This window comes from Ceratotherium simum, chromosome 6, assembly GCF_057802395.1.
Source record: "Ceratotherium simum simum isolate JZ-2026a chromosome 6, ASM5780239v1, whole genome shotgun sequence".
NCBI lineage: Eukaryota > Metazoa > Chordata > Mammalia > Perissodactyla > Rhinocerotidae > Ceratotherium > Ceratotherium simum.
In genome coordinates this window covers 85562238-85579892 of record NC_141905.1, presented here as the reverse complement: position 1 = coordinate 85579892, position 17655 = coordinate 85562238, and the positions used below count along the sequence as shown (strand labels likewise).

The following is a 17655-nucleotide window of genomic DNA, read 5'->3' as shown; positions in this document are numbered from 1 at the left end:
AACAATATACAAAAAGAAGTATACACCATGACCAAGTAGAATTTATCCCAGGTATGTAAGGCTGGTTCAACATTTGAAAATCAATTAATGTAATCCATCACATCAACAGATTAAAGAAGAAAATCACATGATCATATCAATAGACATATAAAAAGCATTGGACAAAATCCAATACTCACTCATGATATTAAAAAAAACTCTCAGCAAACTAATAATAGACGGGAACTTCCTTAACTTGATAAAACACATCTGCAAAAAAACCCCTACAGCTAAAACCATACTTAATGATGAGGAACTAGAAGCTTCCCCACCAAGATCAGGAACAAAGTAAGCATGGGAAGTAAGAAATAAAACGGTTTTTGTTCACAGATGACATGATTGTCTATGTAGAAAATCTGAAAGAACTGACCAAAAAACTCCTGGAACTAATAAGCAATTACAGCAAGGCTGCAAGATACAAGGTTAATATAAAAAATGTCAATTGCTTTTCTATATACCAGCAATGAATAAGTGGAATTTGAAATTAAAAACACAATACCATTTACATTAGCATCCCCCAAAATGAAATACTTAGGTATAAATCTAACAAAATATGTGCAAGATCTATATGAGGAAAACTACAAACTCTGATGAATGAAATCAAAGAACTGAATAAATGGAGAGATAGTCCATATTCATGGATAGGAAGACTCAATGTTGTCAAGATGTTAGTTCTTCCCAACTTGATCTATAGATTCAATGCAATCCCAATCAAAATCTCAGAAAGTTATTTTGTGGATATTGACAAACTGATGCTACAGTTTATATAGAGAGTCAAAAGACTCAGAATAGCCAACACAATACTGAAGGAGAACAACAAACTTGGAGGACTGACACTACTCGGCTTCAAGACTTACTATACAGTTATAGTAATCAAGACAGTGTGGTATTGGCAAAAGAAAAGACAAAAAGATCAATGGCACAGAACGGAGAGCCCAGAAATAGACACACATAAATACAGTCAACTCATCTTTGACAAAGGAGCAAAAGCCATAAATGGAGAAAAGATAGTCTTTTCAACAGATGATGCTTGAACAACTAGACATCCACTTACAAAACAATGACTGTAGACACAAATCTTGCACCCTCCACAAAAATTAACTCAAAATGGATCACAGACCTAAATGTAAAATTCAAAACGATAAATCTACTAGAAGATAACATAGGAGAAAACCTAGATGACCTTGCATATGGTGATGCCTTTTTAGATACAACACCAAACCTGTGACCCATGAAAGAAAGAATTGCTAAGCTGAACTTTATTAAAATTAAAAACTCCTGCTCTGTGAAAGACAATGTCAAGAGAATGAGAGGACAAGCCACAGACTGGGAGAGAAAGTACTTGCAAAAGACATATCTGATAAAGGACTGTTATCAATGATATACAAAGAACTCTCAAAACTCAACAATAAGAAAATGAACAACCTGATTAAAAAATGGAATATGAACAGACCTGAAGAGATATCTCACTGAAGAAGATATACAGATGACAAATAAACACATGAAAATGTGCTCCACATATATGTCATCAGGGAAGTATAAATTAAAGCAACAATGAGATACCTCTGCACACCTATGAGAATGGCCAAAATCCAAACACTGACAATACCAAATGCTGATGCAGATGTGGAGCAACAGAAACTCTCCTTCACTGCTGGTGGGAATGCAAAATGGTACAGCCACTTTGGAAGACAGTTTGGCATTTTCCTACAAAACTAAACATACTCTTACCATATGATCCAGTAATCAAGCTTCTTGATATTCACCCAAATGAGTTGAAAACTTATGTCCACACAAAACTCTGCACACAGATGTTTATAGCTGCTTTATTCATAACTGTCAAAACTTGGAAGCAACCAAGATGTCCTTCAGTAGATGAATGGATAAATAAACTGGAACATCTAGAAAATGAAATACTATTCAGCACTAAAAAGAAATGAGCTATCAAGCCATGAAAGGACATAGAGGAAACTTAAACGCATATTACTAAGTGAAAGAAGCCAATCTGAAAAGGCTACATACTACATAACTCCAACTATATAACATTCTGGAAAAGGCAAAACTATGGAGACAATAAAAAAGATTAGTGCTTGCCAGGGGTTAGGAGGGAGGGAGGGAGGGAGGAACAAATCTGTGGAGCACAAAGGATTTTTTATGGCAGTGACACTATTCTGTAGGATACTATAATGGTGCATACATGTCACTACAGATTTGTCAAAACCCATAGAATGTGCAACATCAAGAGCAAACCCTGATGTAAACTATGGACTCTGGGTGATAATGATGTGTCAATGTAGGGTCATCAATTGCAACAAATGTACCACTCATGGGGGATGTAGATAGTATGGGAGGCTGTATGTGTGGGGAGGGCAAGGGATATATAGGAAAGGTCTTTAACTTCTGCTCAGTTTTGCTGTGAACCTAAAACTGCTCTAAAAAATAAAGTCTATTTTTTATGGAGCGTGCATGTCCCCAGACTCAGGGCTCTGCATTGATCTCCTGGGTCTAGGCTCACCCTCCTCAATCTGCTTTTCCCTTGGGCTTTCCATGCTCTCCCAGGAAAAAACCCAAACTCTTGGGCATGTCATGGGAAGTCCTTCATCATGTGGTCCCCACTTACGTAATGAGCCTCCCCCATCCCTATCCTCACTCTCCAGGGACACTAAACTTTGGTGATCCACTGCCAACCATATTTTTGCCAATCCTGGTTCGGGGATAATATCCTTTTAGTTTGTATACTAAATTTTAAAAGTCAGTGGCTTTTCTTGTGTACATGTGGTCCAGCACAGATCCTTGCTATAGAAGAACATAAGAAGTTGTGTTCTTGTATCCCACGGGTCCTGTGGGTGGGTATGGGCGGTCCAGTGAAAGGAGATCTCCTTTATAATATGGCATGATGGCCAGGCACAGAAAAAGTATGCTCTTAAACTCAGTGAAAATTTGTCCAAAGGCAAGGTAAAACGCCAGAGGCATTAGAGGTTGTAAGCATAGATAAATAAATAAATAAAATTTAAACCCATAGGACTGATTTGAAAGATTTAAAATGAGAAACAGATTTCTAATATAAAGCTTGAGGGAGAATCACCTCAGGGTCTGCCAATTCCTCAACAGTCTTCAGTCCTAAGAACTGAAGACGCAATTCAGGGGAAGGCTTCCTGGCAGAGGAGCTTTTAAATGTAGATGAGTCTGGCTTGCTTTAAAAGCAGATACCTTTGAGAACTTCTAATTATTTTGTTCAAAAATTTGCATTTATTTAATTTTTCAAAATTAAAATATAGCTATTTTTTTCTGATCACATAAATAAATGTGATCACTGTAAAATGCTCATTGTAAAAACAACCAAACGCTGCAAAACAGTATAAAAAGAAAGGAAACCGGAATACTAACATTTCAGTGGCCGTCCCACGGCATAAATTATTCTCTATGCAAATGCGATTTTTACCTAAGTCACAGTATATGTGATCATTTAGAACATATGGCTTTCTGCCATCCTTGTTTTCTTTCCTCCTGCCTCTCCCCTTTTTCACTCCCACTCCCACTGTAAGTAATCGAAGAGCTAACCGGCAGTGTGTCGTGCACACCTCTCCCTGTGCATGCCGTTACAGACAGACAAGCGCTCACAGGTGCAGGCTCTGGGGAGATGACGATGCCCTCACGCATCTTGTTCTTCTCACTTATCAATGTATCGCAGAAATCCCACCCTGTCAGCCCTCAGAGGTCTCATGTGCACCTCTGAAGGGCTGCATATTGTTCCAAGATGCAGAAGCAGAACCAATCTTTAGTCAACCTTTCCCTATTGATGGGCCTTTCCACTTCTTACTTTATCTTACTTTTTGCTGCTATAAGCATCCTTGTGCATACATCCTTACTTATCGGCCCTCAAATGAGGGCAGAGTCTGACTTTCCATCTCTTTCCTCCCAGGGCCTTGAGCAGAATATCCACTTAGAAGGTGATCAATATCAGTCAAAAAGTGTGCGTACGAATGCTGTTCACCCTCCATGTACTTTGACGCGTTTTCTCTTTGTGCTTAGGCCCTGTTGTAGAATCTCCAATCAATTAAATAAATTATTTAACTCAATAATTCAATTAAATAAATACATATGTTTATTTTCAATCACTTGAGGATTTCAATGCATTTTATGTTTTATCCTTTAAGAGAAATAAGGAATCATTTAGAAGAATTATCATTTCATTTACACCACTGTAACTTGTCCCAGGGACAATTTTCCCAAAGTAGAGCACAGTGTTACCACATCTTTGGGCCAATATATCAAGAAAATTGAAATTCCTTTGAAGCAAGATAAGGAAAGTGCAAGAAATAAAGTTTTACGTTGTGGGTTTGCTCAGAATGCGCTGAGCTGGTGGAATCTTTCTTTCTTTTTTCTTTTTTTTTTTTTGAGGAAGATTGGCCCTGAGCTAAGATCTTTCGCCAATCTTCCTCCTTTTCCTCCTTTTTTTTCCTCCCCAAAGCCCTAGTAGATAGTCGTATGTCATAGCTGTCCTTCTAGTTGCTCTCTGTGGAACGCTGCCTCAGCATGGCTTGATAGGTAAGCAGGTCTGCGCCCAGAATCTGAAACGGCGAACCCTTGGCCATCAAAGCGCGAACTTGACTGCTATGCCACCGGGCCGGCCCGGCGGAATCTTTCTAACTGCACTCTGACAACAGAAGCCCACAAGAGCAGCTGGACTACCTCATTTTGAAGGTCAGTTGTCTCTGACGGTCTCAGAAGTTGAGAGAAACATACATATTTCTGGAATAATGGTAAGAAATGAGAAGGTCCCTCTTTCTCCTGTCACAGGTGAATTATGAGCTTGACATCCCTTCACATGCAGGTCGTGGAAGGAGCCCCATCGCCTTTCTGGCTCTGAAGGGAAGACCAGAAGAAGGAAGCCATTCCTCCTGCACCCCTCTCCCAGCCTCTGTCAGACTTCACCACACGAGGCGTTTCTCCTTCGGCCGCTAACTGACCCTCAGCATCTGAGGTTGCTTCTCCAGACACCTCCCAGATCCACCCCTGTCCATCTTGGGCCACTCTCACCTCAAGGTAAAGCCTCACCGCACACGGAGGCCTCTCTCAGAAGCCTGTGGAGCTCCGCACGGACGTTCCACAGAGGCACGCTACGTCACAGGCACGGGCCCGCAGAGGTGACCTACCACCTTCTCTTCCTCTTCAACTACATGGAGGACCCAACAATGGCAGGTGCCTCGCAGGCGTCAGCAAAGATTGTGGATAAAACGGAGATTGCACTTCTGTGTCCCTTTACCTCAGAGCAAGCAGGTGAGGAGGGAGGGGTGACGAATCTTGGGGAAGGAAATGCATAACTGACAGGAAAGCAAATGGCTCTGGTCCCCGCCCTTGGGAGCTTTGAGAAAAAGAAAGCCCCCACTCAGCCCAAACATCTCATTCTCATTGGCTTCTGTGACTGTCCTGGGGACACATGACCTACTTCCCCGAGGATGTGTCGTAACAGTGAGTCTGGTTTATTGCCAAACCCTGTTCCTGTGGAGGAAGGCAACACATACTCCGTCCACATGAGCTGCCTTTGCTGTGAGGCCGGTATTCAGTGTCTGCGGCATTTGTCATGAGAAAGGGGCCTCCTCAAACTAGAGCCAGGAGCAGACAGCGAAACACAGGTGCCCCCGGGCAAGGAGCCGAAAGTCTGGCTGGCACGTTGCCTTGGGCTTGAGGCATAAGGCCAGACATGGACATCTTTCCCCCACTGCTAGTTCATTCTGGAAGCTTCTCCACGTTGACCTGCCAGTTCCTCAAGTGACCCCACTCTGCCCTGCATACATGTCGCAGAAGTGGCACAGTTGAGAGGGGAAGGCTTTTAGAGATGGTCTAATCCCAGCTCCAAATTCACTCGTTAGTCCAACAGCTTCAAACACCAACCACACACAGCACTGAGCTAAGTTCTGGGGATGTGGGGAAGGAGTGAGGCAGCCGCGCGGCCTGCCCTCAGGGCCAGCAGAGGAGATAGGTGTGCAGGCAGGTCAATGCCACCAAGCGCCACAAGTACTGTGACAGCCACAGTAATCCCTCCCTCTTCCCACACTTGACCTTCCTCCTTTCCCTTACCCAGATGGAAGGCGCTGCCAACCTCCCACCTGCCTAATCAACTGGGGGTGTCCTGGTGTCTTCCTCTCTTACCCCAAACATCTACCAAAGCCACTGTTTCCTGAGAATTGTGCTATCTGAAAACATCTGGAACTGGCCCACTTTCTCCCTCCTGTTGCCACCCACCTAATTTCAGGGCACTAATATCACTGCAACAGCCTCCCAACTAGTCTCTTGCTTCCAGTCTTGTATCTCTATCGGCCTGTTATCTACAGGGAGTCAGAGGGATCTTTCATACACACAAATCCATTTGTCACTCTCCTGCCTAAACTCTTTAAATGGATTTCCACACTATGCTCAAATTCCTTATAAGGCCTTCATGGTCTGATCTTTGCCCACTTTTCTAGCTTCATCAACCTATTCATCCATGGGTAGATCAACCACCTACTGATTTATTCACCTGTCCACCCATCCATCCATCCATCCATCCACCCACTCATCCAAGCAATACTTACTGCATACCTCCCAGAGCTGCTCATCTGGCCCTGACCGTCATGTGTCATTATGACATCATAGCTATAGTCTTACTCTTAATCGCCAGTCCTGTTTTAATATCCTAGTCTGGTCCCTGGATCCTCATTGGGCCCTCTGTGCAGTAACTTACCCTGGACCTCAGCCCTTCTGGCGGCACGGCCCTGATTTGCTGCTGCCCTCCACCCTGGCCACTGGCTGACATATTTCCCCAATGGGAACACCTTCACCTGCTCTTAGTTTCCACAGTGCTGAGTTCCCCAATTTCCTGGGACAGTCCCATTGCTTCTTATTAGATTCCTCAGCCCAGTAACGATGGTAACCACGTCCTCCTCCTTCCCCGAAGTCTGCAGCCAGGTCAGCGATCCACCCCCACAGACACCCTCCAGTCAACACTGCCCACCCCAGCAGGTAGGCCCAGCTCTGGGCATGGTCACTGCCAGCCTGCCTACCTAGCTGCTGAGCAGCAGGCCTCCCCAGCTCCGTTCTGGGACTGGTGGATGTGAGGGCGGGGGAGCACAGAGTCAAGGGAGGACAGAGAAAATCCGTGTGGGAAGTGCTGACCAACTGCAGAATAAAGTGGCACCAAGTCCTCCAGTTCCCTTTGCCAGAGAAAATGAAATCAGGGACACCTCTCCGCCTGAGAGGCCCCCAGAGCATTCCAGGCAGCAAGACTTTGGGGCTTGGGGCCTTGGCGGGTGGGTCCTCATGTGAGCCCAGCGCTGCCTCGTGTAGGGGGCCTTCACTGTGCTTCCTCCAATCAGGGATTCTGAGGTGGGCAGGAGGCTGCTCCCACCCCCCTGCCATGTGGGAGACCTGATAGGGAACTTCAGGAATCAACAGAACCCCTGAGGAATCCCCAAGGCCCTTCAGACTAGTGGGAGAGAGCCGCTAAGAAAGGACTAGCGTGTATTATTCCTCAATACAGAGGTTACAGGGGAGCAGAGACTGGCAGTCAGGCAAGGGTGGGGGTTCCTCACAAACCGTCAAGGGAAAAAATTTAAATCATCTTTATAAGTCCAGATTTTTACTGATGAACACATACCACTGCAGTATTCAGAAAAACATAAATTTATAAACAGTTGACATAGACACGAGCACATTTTGCTCTGAACTAGATGTATAGGGATGGTTTCCTTAGATGACCTCTCTCAGGTTTAAAGAATCTTGTTGTTTTTATTAGGACAGGATGTGGTGATGCCTGGCAGAGTTAACAACAGAAGGATAAAATCACGAAGAAATTGTCGGGGTTTCTGTTAGGCCGAAGAGATAAAAATATGAAAGTCGCTCAGGAATCCTGGCCCGTGTGATAAAAATTAGTTCTGAGTTCAAGATGTGATCTCAGATGCAGCCCTCAGGTTCCTGTTTTTGTAGGATTTTTTTAAATTGTGGTAAAATATACTTAACACAAAATTTACCATTTCAACCCTTTTTGTGTACAGGTCAGCGGCATTAAGTACATTCACATCGTGCAGCCATCACTGCCATCATTTCCAGAACTTTTTCATCTTCCCAAACTGAAACTCTGTCCCCATTAAACAACTCTCCATTCCCCCCTCCCCCCACCTCTGGTGGCCTCCCCTCCCCCCACCCCTGGTGGCCTCCATTCTACTTTCTATCTCTGTGAATTTGTGACTGGCTTATCTCACTCAGCACAAATGTCCTCCAGGTTCATCCGTGTTGTAGCATGTGTCAGAACCGCATTCCTTTTTAAGGTGGAATAACACTCCATTTTATGTGTAAACCACATCTTGTTCACCCATTCATCCGTTGATGGACATTTTGTATGATTTGGTTTTTAGCACTAAAGACAAAGGATCAAATTGAATTTGATCAAACTGACCTATTAAAGGCATAAGTTTGTGAGTTGATTTGCTTCTTTAAATCAACGACGTTGTACAATTTAAAGAAAAATGTCATTTTGCAAAGTTTCATTTTAGACAGGCAGATACATAGCACCCAAACCCCTGACGACTCATTTCCTCAACAGTCTTCCACTCCTAACGATTTGTACAGCCTCTGACCGCTAGCAGATGGGGCAAGATCCTCCGTCCCCTTTGCTTAAAATATCTTCCTGGAACTTAAGGCTCTCTTTTCACTTCCACTCATTCTCATTGCTTCTGACACGGTGACCTCAGGCTTTCTGGCACGTCAAGCGGCACTTCCACACGCTGCTGAGTGGACTGCAGGAGAACTGGCCTGCATCTGGGGCGGTGCTGACCTATTTTTTCCCTGTGAGATATTATAAGAAGACACTCAGCTTCGCGGATAAGCGTCAACATTTTGCCCGTTTTCTTTGCCTTTTTCTGCACTGGCGACACAGTCTAGGCTGTGCTGATGAGATCACTCTGTGTCCACATTCTCGTCGGGGCTCTGTACTCGGCCTAGAGGGAGGGCCAGGCTGCACCCACAGCCTTACCTGTTCCCCACTCTGCAACTCACCTGGCTCTAGGTAAGGGCTACAGGGCCTCTGTCCGAGAACCAAGGGAGCCTAGACACAAAGGCAGAGCCTTCAAGTGTTCCCATGGGGACTTGGCTCACGTAGTTTTAGCGAGATGGAGGAGGGGGAGTCGTATTGTGGAGAGGGCAGGGGAGTGGATATCTGAAAGTAAAGAAATGAGCCAAGAATGCATCAATCGGGATGCAGAGCTAACTGTCCAGAGACCAAATGCAGACAGGAAACATATCCTGTGAGCTCACCTGATGTGATACGCCACAAATATGTGGCATATAAAAACAATATTTTATTCAGTTGTCCACATTTTCAAATTGTAGCATTTCACAATGAGATCTAGATGCCCAACTTCTCTTGAAAAATCAGAAGATGTGCCTCTGGGGCTGCCCTCTGTGCTTCCACGTGGGCTGACCCTGAGCAGGGGCGCCCCCTGTGGCCGGGGCAGGTGCTGCTCCTCCCAGCTCAGGCAGGCCTGGCTCTCCTGGTCCATGGACCACACCTGCCTGGCATGTGGCTTTGTGACCCCTCCTGGGTCTGCTGTGCCACTGCACAGAACAGAATGGACACTCAGTAAATGTGCTGTTCCCAGGACTGCTAAGTGGCGGCTGTCCAGGAATCCTGGGACAGGGAAGAAGGAGGCAGAGGGTTGTAGCTGGAAGGAAAGTTTAATCTGTAGTTCTTGATTTTAGCATTTGGAGAGCGCCCTCTGCAGCCTAGTGCAAGCCCTGCCTTTTCAGTGGCGCTGACCTTGACCTCTCAGACTCCGCGGGGCTCCTCCTTCCATGAGCACTGCCTCCCTGCTCGTTCCCCTCGGCCCCACCTGTGCTTCGCTAGCACGTTGCTCTCCGTTCCGAGAGAGCCTTGGGACAGAGCCCAGGCTCTGCCAGCTCAGTGCCTCCTCCTGGCTCCATGTTCTGCTCTGCTCGGGCCCGTGTGGGAAGCCCCTCGTTTGTCCATTCCCCAAGCACGTGCTGGGCCCTTCCGAGTGCCAGGGGCTGCCAGGCACCAAGGGCGCAGGGGAGAAGCTCATAGCCTCTGGGGGACACGAAAAAGTGAATTGGGGATCACACACTGTGGCACAGGTGCCACGACAGACAAGAGGCCTGTGCACTTGTTTATTCTGTCTCCCAACCCTAGATGTCCATGCGGGGCACGGCAACATGCCTGGCGCCGAGAACCACACCTGGCCCACAGCTGGAGCTGCAGTAACACCCAGTGAAGGAAGGAACGTCCTAGGTGCACAGGAAGCAGGAGGGCTCTGCCCCTGTGAGAGAGGGAAGAAATCCCTGAGAGATTCTTGGAGGAAGGCAGGAGGCAATACTTGAGAAAAGACTTGGATGAGGGGTGCATGGAGTGGGGGCCCCCCAGACTACAGGAATAGCACAGTGAGCAGGTGCAGTTCATCAGGAGGGGCGTGAGCCAGAGCGCACCTGGGTGACAGCGGGATGGGAAGCATCGGCAGGGTTCTGGTAAGGGCTTTATTCTCTAGATTAAGCAGATGGGGTTCCTGCAAGAAGATGCCAAGGAGCTTCCGAGACGTTTAATCAAGGAAGCACCAAAGTCAGGGTGGGGTTTTCAGAAAGATGTTCTAGGGATGGATATATAGGATAGACCAGAACTGCTTCCACTTGCCTCTCCTTTGGGGGCCATCTCTTCTGTCTGGGCCCTGCCCCCACTAGGCTCAGCTTGGGGCTCACTTGCCTTGGAAGCCCTCCCCAGCAGCCTCGGCCCCCCGGCTGTGTGGAATACATCTCCCTGAGTGGCTCTTGCACTTTTTATGTATCTGAACTGCCACCCCCGCTGCAGTGGATCCCAGTGAGGTCCAGGCCATGCTTTCTCTCTCCATGTATCCCCCCACCCCCACGCACAGAGCTATAGGGACCTGCACCCCATGGGCCCTTCAAAAATGTGTGCCACATTTGCTAATGATAACAAAGCACCCTGTGTTTGGGCCTCTGGCTTGTTTGTTCTGGAATAATAAGGTCTAAAATGTGAGACTCTGCACTCATCTTCCAAAGACAAAACTTAACATGTACTGGATATTTGCTATAGGAGAACAGGAAGTTTCTAAAAATAAAGAATGATGAAGGAATAAAAAAAGGATCCCAAGAAAAATTCTTTAATTGATGGAATGATTCTCTTTTGTTAGTAAGAGGAAAAAGCTCTCAAGTCATATTTTACTGAAAAAGCTATAACGTGAACCACAAACAAATGATTTCACTTGCTGAAACATCTAGAAAGGCATGTCACTGGAATGTTATGCTATTTAAATACAATGAATGATGGGGATTAGTTCACAGCCTTTGTTAGGAAAGGCATTCATAAAATTTTGTTCAAAGGGAGGGAAACATTTCTCCGTAGTAGCTGACTTTTACATGTTGGGTTCCTGGAGTTCTTCCTGGAAGATGTAATAACACAGCATTCTAGTTCACTCCAACGGAGAGCACCCTGGGATTTTCAGGTCCAGGCAGGGTCGGAGCGAAGAGATTTTGGGCCTGAGGATGGAGATATTGCCTTCAATAAAGGTGACTGGCTCAGTTTCTATTTTACCAATTCCAAATAGTTCCAGTAGCAATGACACTAATTTTATCATCTTATACACTCTCAACAGTACCAAAAAAGAATACTAAGAAGTAATATTGTGTGAAATATATCTTAAAACTATAAAAAACAAAAGTCAATCCAGTAATCCTACTTCTGGGTATATATCCAAAGGAAATGAAATCAGTATCTCAGAGAGATATCTGCACCCCTATGTTTGCTGTAGCATTACTCACAACAGCCAAAATATGGAAACAACCTAAATGTCTGTCAATGGATGAACAGATAAAGAAGATTAGAGATATATATATACACACACACACACACACACATATACATGTACATATACACATCATGGAATATTATTCTGCCTTAAAAAAGAAGGAAATCCTCTATTTGCAACAACATGGATGAAACTGGAGGACACTGTGCTAAGTGAAATAAGCCAGACACAGAAAAACAAATACTATATGATTTCATTTCTATGTGGAATCTAAAAATGTCGAACTCACAAAGTGGAGAGTAGAATGGAGGTTGCCAGGTGCTGGGGGGTGGGGGAAATGAGGAGATGTTGGTCAAAGGGTACAAACTTCCAGTCATAAGATGAATAAGTTCTGGAGATGCGATGTACAGCATGGCGATTATAGTTAATAATACCGTATTGTACGCTTGAAAGTTGCTAAGAGAGCAGATTTTAAATGTTCTCACCACATACACACAAAAGGTAACTATGTGAGGTGATAGAGGTGTTAATTAGTTTGATTATGGTAATTATTTCATAATGTACATGTGTATCACATCATGTTGTGCACTCTAAATATATACAATAAAAAGTAATATCAATTCTAAAAGTATTTTGTGTTAAAGAAAATATAAACTTACTTTCAAAAACATGTCTATTTAACCAACAATTACAGTCATGACTGAGCAGTGCTCCGTGATTAGAACTAAAGGTATTCCAGCTTGATGGTACACACCCCCTAATTAAGGGGCTGCTATGCTGGCTGGTTCACAACTATTATCTCATTTAGAGATTTTTTTTTCATCAATTCCCTTCACAGTGAAGAAATTGGGTCCCCAACACGGAAGCAACATTGCACACAACCAGTCATGGCAGGACACAGCGAGAGTACGGGTCTCCTGACTTGTAAACCAGCAACACAGCCTGCGAGGCTGCTATTCTGAAATAGAGGGAAATGAAAGCTTTTCTTAAAAGAAAGTATGAGATAGTATTATCTACTTGAATATTATTCGTACATCTTTATTAATACGTCTGGGTAAGAGCCACGGTGTGCACACACACACACACACAAACCTACAAGTACCTTATTAAAAAAAGCTTAGGCAAGGAACTCCCCCTTCCTTCCCTACTGATATTGATTCTACCCGGATGAGCAACGACCCTGGGGCCTGTGTTTCCTCATCCGCAAAAAGCCATCCCTGGTTTGGGCAATTGCTAGAACCTCATTTCAGCTCTGAATGTCCAGGATTCTAATTATAAATTACACTCACAGTTTAATTGGGACAAGTGTGAAGTTGTGAATCACCTGATTTTCAACAATTCCGATGTGAGTGAACTGTACAGGGTGCTGGAGAGGAATTCTAATCAAACGATTCATGAGGAGGTGCCTTTTATTTCTTCCTGAGGTGGAGAAAAATGCAGATTTTAAAAAAGGCATCGTCATGTGAGTAAATATAACTTAAGTCACATATTTAAAAGCTTAATCCATTAAGAAACATTCTGCAGTCAGGTCACTAGAATCAGCACCTTTGCTTTTGCATTTTGTTTGTTTTCCAAGCATTTTCAGGAATAAAAATGGCAGTTATGTCTGCAGGAGAATGTAATTGCCTACGGGAGGGAGAAGTATACAAACATAGGGATGATGAATCTCAGATCTCAATACCCCCAAAAATTCTTAGACATGTTGCCTCCATTGTACCAAGAATCATTACTTATGTCTTTTAAAGGATGACAACAACAAACACTTGGTCATCTTTCAGCTGAATTGGAATTAGAACTTCTCACCTAATTGACAGCTAGAAAATCAGCCGGGGGAACAGTTCTAAGCATTCAGTGAGCTGGGATAAGCAGTTCCGGGGGTTACAACACCCACCAGCCTGGGTTTCAGAATCAACTCCTCAGGAGGATTACAGATCCAGGCAAATCCAGACATATATACACACACACATATATATACACACATAAACAAGCCATTATTAATTAAATACTATAAACATCAAATAATGTTGAGTTTCAAATTACGTTTTTATTTAAAAGATAAACCCCAAAGCCACACCCATTTATGAAACAGTCTTGATACAAACTTCACCATAGGATTGCTCTACCATGCCATGATCAGTGAGGTTCCTAATTTTTATCTTTTTAGGTATAAGATAGAAAACAGTTCTCTCACCATTTAAAAGATGACATCAACCCCTAGGAGACCTTATAAATAGACAGTAATTTTCAAATTTAAGTACGAAATAAAAGGTGTCTTGTGTTCAACGAGACGTGAAGGGTTGGGCTGCCGCCTGGGGAGCTGCGGGAACAGCGTGTCCCCCATGCACTCATGCCAGGTGAGTCTGTCCCAGAGGCTGCAAACCCAAGACTCAGGCCACTGCCACCTGCACCTCAAGGGGGAAGGTGACTGGGACGGGGCAGAGGGAAGAAGGTCTTGAAGTTAGACATGGAAAACTCTATATTTATTTGCCTCATGGCCGAAGTAAGGAATCTTGCGGTTTGGGGCTTAGTCTAAATGACAGACACCAGGAGCTCCTTCCAGGACCTTCTACCTCAGCGAGGACCGTAGGGGAGGTCCCTGTTACTGTCTGGGTTCTTAGCAGACCCTGTGGGAACTCTTGGCCTAGCTGTGGCCAACTGCAGCCCCCTGGTGCCTCCAGCTAGGGGGCTGGAAGCATCTCCAGGCCAGAGTGCTCTATAAAATGCCCGTGGTGGAGACAGGGTCCTGCCTAGAGAACGGGGGCTCCCCTGGGGCAGAACTGGGAGCAGTGAATGGAGCTGCAGGGCCCAGATGCCAGCTCAGGCCAGAAGGGCCTGTGTCACAAATAGCTGCCCACAGAGCGGCCGGCTGCGTCCGGACATGCCAGGAGGAAGGACAAGGGGGAAGGCCAGGGGTGCCCCCTGGGACAGGGACTCGAGCCTGGGAAGTGGGCTGGCCTGAGATGATCTCATATACCTCACTAGCCCAGAGCCTGAGATGCCCGCTGGGTTGACGTTTGTTACAAAAGCTCTGCCTTCCTCATCGCCAAGCTGCAAGCCGCCTGTGAGCAGGACCACCTTTGCACCATGGGAGCAGGAAACCTCAGCCACCTGGGAAGGGGAGGAGCAGGGAGGAACCCCACACCCGACAGCACCCAGAGGGGCTGCTGGCGGGAGGGGGGGAGGACGGCACTGGCAGTCATGTGTCCTCGCTGCCAGCCTCTCCATGGAAACGGGAGGAGAGGAGGGCAGACACAGATGGGCACACCCACTAATTAGAGGGTTGGCAAATGCCACAGAGGTATGTAGAGGCAGCGGTGGCGATGGGGAGGGCAGAGTGGGGCCAGTGCAGGATGGGCCGGAAATTCCCGTTCAGGACGGGTGCTGGAAGTGGGGTCCCATGCTCAGTGCTGCCGCAGAAGGACAGAGCAGTCTTCTCCTTCCAGGTCTAAAGGAGGAGGGCTCCCAGCCAGTGCTGCCTCCAGGATGTGGAGCCTCAAGGACACCCAACTCCAGAGGATGTGTCTCATGGACGGGCCACCACCCTACAGCTAGGCCAGCAGTTCCCGCACACGTGTGCTGAGCCCCTCCTGTGGCAGACCCATCAGGCATCCGAGATGCAGAGCGGGAAAAGGCAGGCCCCTGCTCCCCAGTGCTCCAAACCCTCAGCAGAGCACTGGGCCAGTGGGGTGGGGATGAGTTTCTCTTCCTTCACCATGAAAGGGAACACGGGACCGAGGAGGTCTCGTTCAAGCTGGGCCACATCGGCCCCCGAGTTTCCTAAACCAGGTCTGAGCCAGGGAGGTGACAAAGGTCCAGCGTCCAGGGAGCCCATCATTTCCTAAAGTTGTGCTTATCCTTGGGGCAGAATGCACCATTCAGGGAAATTTAAACCACCGCCAAGCCAGCCACGAAGTAAATTAGGTTTTCCAGTTTGGAGATGAAGCCAAGCTCAATTTGCAGATAGCATCTTGTTTCCTGAAGGGTGGATTTCAAAGACATGTCCCAAAAGGCAAATGTGTGCAACTCTCTCTCCAAATCAAATAAATATTCTAACACGTTAAAGGACAGGAACATCGTCTTAACTACAACATCCACACTCCGGCTCTCAACGGTGAAGCAATAAAGTGAGCACCAGTGAGCTGACAGGGGGTCTGCAGGCGTGGCCAGCGCTCGGCACCCTCGACGAGCCCATGTATGGTGCGAAGAAGAAAAGGAAGTTGAACCTTTTTCTTTTGCTTTTGATTCCAAGATTATCCCTGCAAAGAACTTTCATCTCAGAAACCTCATCTACTCTGTAATGGTCCCAGAATGTTTCAGACCAAGTGCGAGAAAGCTGAATGAGTTACCATCACTAGGGTTTTCTCTCTCTCCTTCTGTGTGTGCGTGTGTGTGGTGTGTGTGTATGTGTGTGTCTGTATGTTGTTTAACAAGCAGGAGTCTAGCTCTTCCTAAGTGAAAAATTGTTTTCTTAGACATTACTTTATTAAATCCTGCAGTCAAGATGATCATTCCCATGATAGGAACATTGAGGCTTGAGACCACAGGACTTGCCAAAAATGGCCCAGCCTAGAGGGATAGGGGACTGGAGAGATAAAATGGGATCCAAACCTAACCCCAAGCCCCTCTGCTCTGCCACATGGGGTAGATCCGTCTTTCTAGGTGATTGAGGTCGCCCTGGGCAACCCCATGGAGGAAAATAATGATGCATGTTTAGGATTACTTTCTCCATTAAATGCCAGGTAACCTTAGATACATTCTTGATATTATATTATAATTAAATAGCTTTTTGATATTAATTTGTGATTATGCTTGCAAGAAAATTCCTAGGAAACTTAAAATACGCCATACATTTGAGCACGTTTTCATCTATCATACACCACTATTCTCCCAGAGTTTAATTTGGCCCATGCTGTAAACAATTTCTCATTTTCATCCAGAATGTGTGGCATGTTGCTATGTTTTCAGGAAAGAGACAAATCATCTTAATTTATGTAAAGAGTATTCCTAAAGATATGTATAATGGAGTCCGTGAGGCATAAACACCAAATGTGTAAATATCACAGAATCATCCCAGCACATATTGTCTGGGAAATGGAAACAAATCCCTTTGCTGCAAACAGGCACTCAGGAACACCTTGAATTTTATTATTTTGCTGTTAATGTGTGTGTGTAGGGTGTGGTAGGCACAATTCTAAAAATATCCCCCAAGATTCCCACCCCTCAGCTTCCTCCACCAACACTAAGCTAGGTGCTGCTGTGAAGGGAGTCTGCAGATGGAATTAAGGTTACTAATCAGCTGACTTAAAATAGGGAGGTTACCCTGGATTATCGGGGTGGGCTCAGGTAATCACAGAAGAGTGAGAGAGACGTGGCAGAAGGAGAGGGCAGAGATATGTGAAGCGTGAGAGGGACTCCCCCCACCACTGCTGGCCCTGAACACGGAAGAAGCGGGCCAGGAGCCAAGGAACGGGGGCAGCCTAGACCCTGAGGACCACCCCCAGCCGACAGCTGGCATGGAAACAGGGTCCTCACCTGAGCGACCTTGGAAGGGGATTCATCCCAGAGCCTCCAGCAGGGAGCACAGCCCTGCCGATACACTGATTTCATCCCATGAGACTCTAAGCAGAGAACCCGCTGAGCCATTCTGTGCCCAGACTTCTGACCCCCAGAAACTGTGGGACAAGAAAGGGGTATTGTGTGGTCATTTGTCACAGCAGCAACAGGAAACTGGTTCAGCTGAGCAGGAGTGTGGCCATGGAGACACACGTGTGCAAATGAGCAAAAGCGCCCTTTTCCCACTCTCCTT

At 45.9% G+C, this 17655-nt stretch overlaps 1 protein-coding gene across 5 annotated transcripts in view; it reads right to left on the bottom strand.

Moving 5' to 3' along the window:
* The window catches only part of PTPRE (protein tyrosine phosphatase receptor type E), a 172743-nt gene that overhangs the window by 132852 nt on the left and 22236 nt on the right, over nt 1–17655 (bottom strand). For 2 of the 5 annotated variants that reach the window (XM_087432853.1, XM_087432855.1), the window contains exon 1: nt 5080–5369. The exons of 2 other annotated variants lie outside the window; for them this stretch is intronic. The gene's annotated coding sequence lies outside the window, so the exon portion shown is untranslated. Of the gene's footprint in view, nt 1–5079; nt 5370–17655 lie in introns of those variants that run through there. One more of the 5 variants, XM_087432854.1, reaches the window with a different exon arrangement.